The sequence below is a fragment of the Camelus bactrianus genome, chromosome 6, assembly GCF_048773025.1.
Source record: "Camelus bactrianus isolate YW-2024 breed Bactrian camel chromosome 6, ASM4877302v1, whole genome shotgun sequence".
NCBI classification, from domain to species: Eukaryota; Metazoa; Chordata; class Mammalia; order Artiodactyla; family Camelidae; genus Camelus; species Camelus bactrianus.
Window position 1 is genome coordinate 53,033,252 of NC_133544.1, and position 8,406 is coordinate 53,041,657.

Consider the following 8,406-nt stretch of genomic DNA (forward strand, 5'->3'; position numbering starts at 1 on the left):
AGTATTCCCAGCTGTTACCACAGACATGAACAGCCCCAGACCAGTATTAAAGACTATCTTTTCCTTTTAAATTACCTTGGTATCTGTGTTAAACAAAATTGATTTATGTCTCTTCTTGTATCAACACTACACTTTTTTGATTACTTACTTTTATAGTAAGTCATGAAATCAGGTAGTGTGAATCCTAAAATTTTGCTTTTGTTTTTGTTTTCTCAAAATTGTTTTAGCTATTCTAGGCAATTTGCATCTTCAGATACATTTAGAATCAGCTTATCAATTTGTATTTTTAAAAAAATTCCTGCTAGGATTTTGTTTGGGATTACTTTGAATTTATAGATCAACTTTATGTTTGGAAGATATTTTCACTGGGTACAGGAGGTACAGGGTTCTGGGTGGAGGGTTTTTTTTTTTCTCCTCACCACTCTAAAGTTGTTGAGTTGTCTTCTGGTCTATGTGGTTTCTGATAGGAAGTCTGCTTTCATTCTTTATTTATTTCTCTTCAGGTAATGAATCTCTTTCCCTTGGCTGCTATAAAGACTTCTCTCATTATCGCTGGGTTTCAACAAGTTCATTATGATGTGCCTAATTTGGTTTAAATTATGTTTATTCTTTGGGAGTTTCTTGATTTTTTTGATCTATGGGTTTATAATTTTCAACAAATTGGATTGTTTTATTTCTTATTTCTTTAATTATATTTTATGTCCCCTTCTCTTCCCCAAGTCTCCTCTCCTTCTGAGACTCCAGTTACAAGTATATTAGACATTGATTAGTTGCACAGTTCATTAAGGTTGTGTTTATTTAAAAAAAAATTTTTTTTTTTTGCAAGGGGAGGTAATTAGGTTTATTTATTTGGTTTTTTGATGGAGGTACTGGGGATTGAACCCAGGACCTCGTGCATACTAAGCATGCGCTCTACCACTTGAGCTGTACCCTCCCCCCAATTTTTTTTTTTCAGTGTTTTTTTCTCTCTGTGCCTCATGGTTTGTTTCTTTTGTGGATCTTCACATTCACTTTCTGGTATTGTAGTTTTTTTAATCTCTAGAAGTTTTATTTAGGTCTTTCAAAAATATGTATCTTCTATTACTCTCCTCATCAAGTTTAATTTCTCTTGACATCTTTGAGCCTATTTATAAGATTTATAATTCTTCAAAGTCCTTGTTTATTAATTCCATGAGCTCTGTCATTTTCAGTTCCATCTCTGTTAATTGCTTTTTACTCTGGTTATGGTCACATTTATATGCTTCTTTGAAGTTCTGGTAATTTTTAATTGGATATAGAATTATGAATTTTGCTTTATTTGCTGCTGGATTTTGTTGTATTCCTTTAAAGTTTGTTGATTTTTTTCTGACACCCAGTTAAGCTACTTGTGGATCATTTTCATCCTTTTGAGGCTTGATTTTAAGATTTGTTGAGTCCCTAACAGCCTCTATTTTAGGAACTATTTTAGTTGCATCACTAAGGAATGATCTTTCTGTCTACCCCCATACCACCCTGAACGTGCCTGATCTCGTCTGATCTCAGAAGCTAAACAGGATTGGGCCTGGTTAGTACTTGGATGGGAGGAATGATCCTTCTGAGAACTCTAACGGATGTGTTATAGAAGCTCTCCATTTTGGTTGGTGGGGACGTGACCTCCTTCCAGCACTGAGTGATCTCTGGGAATTGTTCTGGCTACTCTTTTCCCAGAGTTGGGGCAGTTTCTCTCATTTATATGCAAATCAGTACTCAGCCAAAGACTCAAGAGGACTCCTCTGCTGATCTTCAGAGCTTTTTCTCTGTGAAGCCACTCTCCTTTTCAGTTCTTTGACTTAGAATTCCAGCCATTTTAGTATCCTCAAACTTTGATTTCATGTTCTTCAACTCAATACGAGTGTTAGGTTCTTTGCAGTATGGCCTGAAACTGGCTTTAAACAATAAGCTAGGAAATCCTAAAGCTCATCTCATTTGTTTCCCTTCTGTCAGTGATCACTATGCTGCCTATTGTCCAATGTCTGAAAACTATTATTTCATTTCATTTTATTAAGTTTATAGTTGTTTATAGTTGAAAGATAATTCCTATTGCTGCTAATTCTTCATGGTCAAAGGAGAAATTCCTCAGTCTCCTATAAACTTAATCTAATATGCTTTGGCTCCACCTCCTGCTGAAATTCTGCATCAAGGCCACCAATGATTTCCAGGTTACTAACTCTACTACTACTACTTGTATATAAGAGTCACAAAAGACTGTTAACTCTCCTCCAGAACTTATAAAACTGCTATAGATGACATAAGTAGGGTGACATTTAAGAGCACTAAGTAAAACTGTATAGCAGTTTAGGTCTAAAGAAAATTAATCATAGAGTCTCAAGACTTTCTTAGCATGGGCTCACCCAGGTGAAATGCAATTTGTTTTAAAATGTACCTAGGATTTTGTTTTTATTCAGGTATGATGAGGACAACAGATCAGGGGACAACTGCTGTTGAAAAGATAATTTGTTAATTACTGCTTCCAGGAAGAGGGGGCATACCACACTACACAGGGCCACGTGGGGAAGCACCAGGGTCAGTCAAGGGGCAGAAGGAGTGAGAGGAAAAGTATGGGCAAAAGCCTTTATTGTGGTTTTTGTGGAAAGGAATGAGCAAGGCCGGGTAGGCAGCTGATCATAGGGCTGCATAGTTTGAATAATTTCAGTGGGGTCAAGGCTATAGGCTTGGTCCCTAGTTGTCCTGTACCTGGACCTGGGGTGATTAGGGCAGAAGATTGTTGCTTCTTAGAGTGTAAAAGTCAGATAGGGGGAGGTAGTTTGAAGTATGGGCATTGGATTGGTTGGTTTGCACATGGAAGGCATGCTTACAGGCAAGCTGTTTACTGTCTCTAGGAATTAGCTACCCCTGGGAGGGGCTGTCCCTCCCTCACCCACAAGGTCCCAAGATATCAAAGCATCCATAAAATATAGATCATAAAAGACATGATTAATACACAACAATAGCAAACTAACCCAACTCACAGAGATTTTTTTTTTTTTATCCAGGAATGAGAGAGGGGAGATATGGCAATTCATGGAGACTCTAGTTCAGTCATGGTCCAGAGGCTGGGCACCAGAGCCACTGTAGCGTATGGGCCACCGTCTTCTCTCAGCTGGGTTCCTGCTGTCTCCTCCTTGCATCTAGTTTCACGTTTTTCCTTCCACACTGTATTCAGAATGACATTTATGTGATGTGTGTTTGATCATATTTGCTCATCTGCTTAACACCCTGGAGTGGGTACCCATTACTTGTAGTACCAAGCCCGAACTTCCTAACATGGGATGTAGCTGTTTTTAAGTCTCGTTTCTTGCTGTGAGCCACTCCGGCCCCCTAATGCCCTCCACTCACCAGATCCCTCACCTCACCCCACCCCACACACAGTACAGGCAATTACACTTAATTTCCTCCAGCTTGTTGAAGACATCAACCTTTTCTTTCTAATTCTTCATACTGACTACCTGTTGTTCTATTGTCCAAGGACCCTTCTGACCTTGATTCAAACATACCCCCCCTCAGGGAGGTTTTTCCTGCCTATCCCCCAGTATAGCTGGGACCCACTCAGTTGTCATGTGGCACTCACTGCCTCCGCATCAGCTCTTAACATGCTTCTATAACTGCCTAGTTACTCCTTTCACTTGGCATGAGGACAGGGACCATGTAGAACCAGCACCTAGTATGGTGCTTGGCACAGGGTAATCGTTCAGGAAATCCATGTAAAATGTATATGGATGAATGAAGCAGCAGGGCTCTAGGACCAGGCCTGGGTGGGGCAGGGAGGAGCTCGAAGTATTCCCAGAGGGGTCTGAGCTGAGCCAGTGGTTTGAGAAGGGCCTCAGGCTTCTAGCCCTTTTTCTGCTGGGATGACTGGTTGGGCTTGGGTTGGGGACATCATAAACCTTCATTCCTAACCCTGAATTAGAACCAGGCTGGTCTCCAGGGAAAGAAGGAAGAGAAAGTACAGCATTTTCTTTGGAAATTTCTTCTCAGTAAGTTCACTCTGGGTCATTTTGTTCTTTATGCCCAAACAGGTTAATCCATCCATCGGTAATAGTGAGTGCTGTGGTCTTAAGCTGGTTTACAATGAGGACAGGGATGACTAGGCAGAAGAAGGTGAGTCATAAGAAAGCCAGTGTTGTTAAGAAACAATAAACATTTTTAACGCCTTATAAATTTTGTGATATTCCTCTTTAATTTCAGCATTAGAGAGAGGTGATGAATATTACATCTCCATTTTTCTGAACCTGTACCTTAAGCCATGTTTTCCAGACAAAGATGATTAAATTCATAAAAGATTTGAGAAAGAAATCCCCAAAGGCTAAATAAACCTTTTGATAGGAAAAGAAGTTACTCATGCCTACAAAGGAAAAAGAGATGAGGACGAGGGTGGGGAGGTGTTGAGTAGCTATAGTCCATTTGATTCAGGTCTGGACTAGAGGTACTGGCCTGAAGTTGTAGCAGGATGCATTAGGTTAGACAGCAGGCAAAGTGAGCAATTGAGAGAGACTCACTCTCTCTGTCTCTTCACACACACACACACACACACACACACACACACAAACGAAGATCAATTTATACCTAGTTTGTTTAAAAGCTGCATCTTTTAAAAGAGAAGAGAGGATGCCAGACAGTTTTCTAAGGCAACTTCAATCATTAAATAACAGATTTCCCCCCCCTTTCTCTAGCAGTTCTTCTTGCCAAAGAAGAGGACCCTACACGGTTTGATTTCTTTTGTTTAGACCTTTGTCAGCATTGGTTTTTTCCACTTCAAGGAGACATTTTCAGGAGTTGTGAAAAACGAGTGAAAATCACTGGTAACATCAACACCATCATCAGAAAAGCAACTGCGCTGGTAGGTGTGCACTCCGTACAACGTACTAGGAATAGGCGGTGGGGACGAGGTGGGGCGTGGTCACCAAGTGTGGGGGCAGGGGTGGGGTTCTTCCTTATTATTATTATGTATAATGAGCCAGAACTTAGGGAATATATGTCTGGCTGTAAATATTTGCTGTCAAATCCACCAGCACCAGCCAGAGCTAGGACTAGCGGATTTCAAGATAAAGGCAGAGTTAAAAGAATGTAATTTAGAGAAGGACATGCTGAAAGTTAAGAGGACTGGCCGGGAAGCTCATACAAGGATTTGTGCCTTTTAGGTAGTTGAGTTAGAAAACCAACTGGTAAAGTCCTTTTCAAATCTAAGGTGCTGTGTTGCTGTTATTTACTCGTGTGTGTGTGTGTGTGTGTGTGTGTGTACAGGGCACACTGTGTGTAAAGTGCCATCTGCAGCTGTTTATAACTGAGAATTACCCTTTTCTGTGCTGTAGCTTTCCACACCACAAACTCCCTCTCCACTAGCACAGCGTCTGTAGCAGCAAGAACAGTTTTATAGCCTGCCCTGACCTCTTTGTTGTTGATGTTGTTTAGTGTGGGAGGGGTGAGGGGGCAGGGGATAGGGAGAGAAGTAGCCAGCTGGGAGCAGCCTCTGGGAAGGGAGCACATATCCCACCTGGAAAGGCCCACAATTCTCTAAGTGGTCCTCCTGTGAGGTATGAAGCACCCCAGCGGTCGGAGGTCGCAATTCTACTGTTTAACTATTTTATGCCGTTTTTCTTATTATTTACCCTGTGTCTCTAGTTTTGTTTTCTATTGTTATTATAAGTTATTCTGGCCCACTCCCTCAGTCCTTGGACCTGGCTTTCTCTCTGGTCCTTGGCCTATGCCACAATACTAATTTTCATATTTGGTTTCCTTTCTAGGCTATGTTAGCAAAATTGAGGTTTTGGATAAATGTGTTGCCAAATGATAAAAGGTATGTCATATATTTATTGATCAATCTGTAAATCCTTTCATATAAAACTAAGGCTATGATTATTGTACAAAATCAGAGAAGCCTAAAAGGAAAAGTGTCAAATTACAAGTTGTTTAAAAGTTAACCAATAGCCAGCTGTATTTTTCTGGGGGCGATGGGGACTGCACTGATTTTGGAATAAGGAAACGAGTTCAAACAGAGGTTCTGATGTTTCTTGACTTCAGTCCTTTAACAACTCAGTAAAACTGAAGGTTGGGTTTAATGTGGCTGCATGTGGAAGGTCCTACTGAGAGTAGCCATCAATAAAGGGTAAGAGACATTTGCACTGAATAATCAGGTATTGGGGGATTATGGTTTTAAAATGCCTGTACATTTTCTCTCTGTCCCACCCACCCTACATCATGGCAAATACTGAGTCTTAAAAACATAAAAAGAGGGAGAGAAAGAGTATTATACTGAACCTGATACTGCTTTATTTAGCCTTTAGAATACATGATAATTTCTATGAAATAAAATATTTCTAGAGCCGAAATACAATTGGATGAAAAGATTGAATCGTTTTTTATGAAAAAAACCTAGGAAAGCACTTCATTCGCTCAAACACGGCTCCTCCACCTCTGAAATCCTCCTCCACGCCAAGTGCTTCAACCCCTAGAGGGCAGTATGCCCTCAAAGAAACTCACCCAGGGCCCAATTAGAAGCCATTTAAATGGCCAGTTACCTTCTTGAATTGTTTCTTATCGACCTGGAAAAAAAAAAGACCCTCGAAAAATCGCATTAGAAACCCTATCAAGAACTTGAGAGAGTATTACCAATTCATAACGACTACCACAGAAATATGTTTCATAGATACCATCAAACAAAAAGCATTACAAACTGAGACATGAAGAAACCTGGGGAATCCCCGCCTTTACTGAAGGAACTCTGCTCAGGAGGAAGATCTCTGGTTTCTCAGATGGGGTTGCTTCTTCGAAAGTGATTCCCTGTCGCAGCCGCTCCTCTGCACCCTCTCTCCATAGTGTCTCAGAGTGACAAGGAGGAGAATTAGGAGGTCTCTGCTCTTCCTCATCCCCCCACCCTTGCTTTCCTTCATTCTTGGCCCGGTAAGCACGTGGGTGCTTCCAGCTCTTGAGACTGGGCTCCTAGCCGCCCTTCCTAGGTTTCTAGGATTGATTTTCGCTTTCCCTCACTAACACCTTCATCACTGCTTCCAACCTAGTGGGAAGACTCGGGCCCTGCTCACCCCCAGACCACGGCCCCCAGCGATACAAGCAGGCCCAGGGCGGCACACACCCTTCACGCTTCAGAGACTCGGGGCCGGCGGCTCGTGGCGCTGATGCACTACACCTGGGAAGCACTCGGCCGCCTCAGCGTCTGCTCTCTCTCCGGAAGCTCTGGGTTGTAATCCAGGCTCAGCCTCTGATCAGAGCCTCATGCTTCTAATGCGCAGAATGAAGAATGACGCCAAGCACCTTCGTCCACATTCTGGAGAGGCAGATGGGAATTACCAGTCCCTTTGATGCCAAAATCATCTTGTATAACAGGTAATACAATTTCTCCCACTCATAAAGATACATCAGTGAGGTTTCTATACTGATTCTGGTTTGACTTCGGATTTTTGGTGGCTCCGCTTTTTTCTCAAATGACGGCTGGGTTTTGGTGGATAAAACAGTTTTCATCCTATGTACGGGATGTTGTCAAAACAGGACACTAGAGTTGTTTTTCTTTTTAATGAAAAATAACCCTTCCAATATTAAAAAGCAGTATCCATTAATTCAATCGAACATTATTTTCACAAGCAAATGTTTGAAAAAATTAGCAAGTAAATGCATAAATAAATTACCTACATTGAAAGCTGTTACTGGCAGATATGATAACATGTTTCTTGTTAACTAGTTTACATTTCTTTTGAAGTGAATTTCTGGCTGACAGTGTTTATGTCACAGATGGTATCCTCACCTGCTTCATTAAGGCCTGTTTAGAATAACAGTTCTAATGTAGGTTTTATTCCATGTAAAGCCACCTAGAGATAATTTTAAATGATCATATCGACTAACAAACACGTAATCAAGAAGCTCTTAAAATTTTATTAAAATTCAGATCTCTCACCATTAGCAAACCTGCTTCATTAACATATTAATGGATAATGTTCCTGCTCATAATTACGGTGTATTTTCTTTGCATCATTGTCGTTGAAAGAATTCAGGTGGAGTTTGATAGAAAAGTTTTTTTCTGCCTGCCAACAAAGCACCTGGGTAAAACAATGGTGGCTCCTGACCATCATTTCCATTTTAATCACTGCTTCCTTCTGTCCACAATTTTCTCTCCTTACACTCCATTTTGTCATTGATTTTCCCCATAGTCAACCCACTATGCTTTATAGACATGATAAGCAATGAGCTATATGCAGTGGGGGAGGGTTTGGCCCACGCACTGAAGGATGAATGCTACCTGCAAGAGAAGCCGCATGTACAAAAATATTTTCATCTCAAATTTGAGAGAGGTGGGAACATTAAACCTGAAAAGCAGCTCATGTTTTTCTTTAAAATAAAAAAAAAAATTTTAAACCACTTGTTCAAAATGTTAGTGTATAG

At 40.8% G+C, this 8,406-nt stretch overlaps 1 long non-coding RNA gene across 1 annotated transcript; it reads left to right on the forward strand.

Moving 5' to 3' along the window:
- The first annotated feature begins 4,696 nt into the window (after positions 1-4,696).
- On the forward strand, positions 4,697-7,350 carry LOC141577811 (uncharacterized). Its single transcript, XR_012507280.1, has 3 exons — positions 4,697-4,855; positions 5,760-5,812; positions 7,032-7,350. It is a non-coding gene; the product is annotated as an uncharacterized LOC141577811 (long non-coding RNA).
- Positions 7,351-8,406: the final 1,056 nt, after the last annotated feature.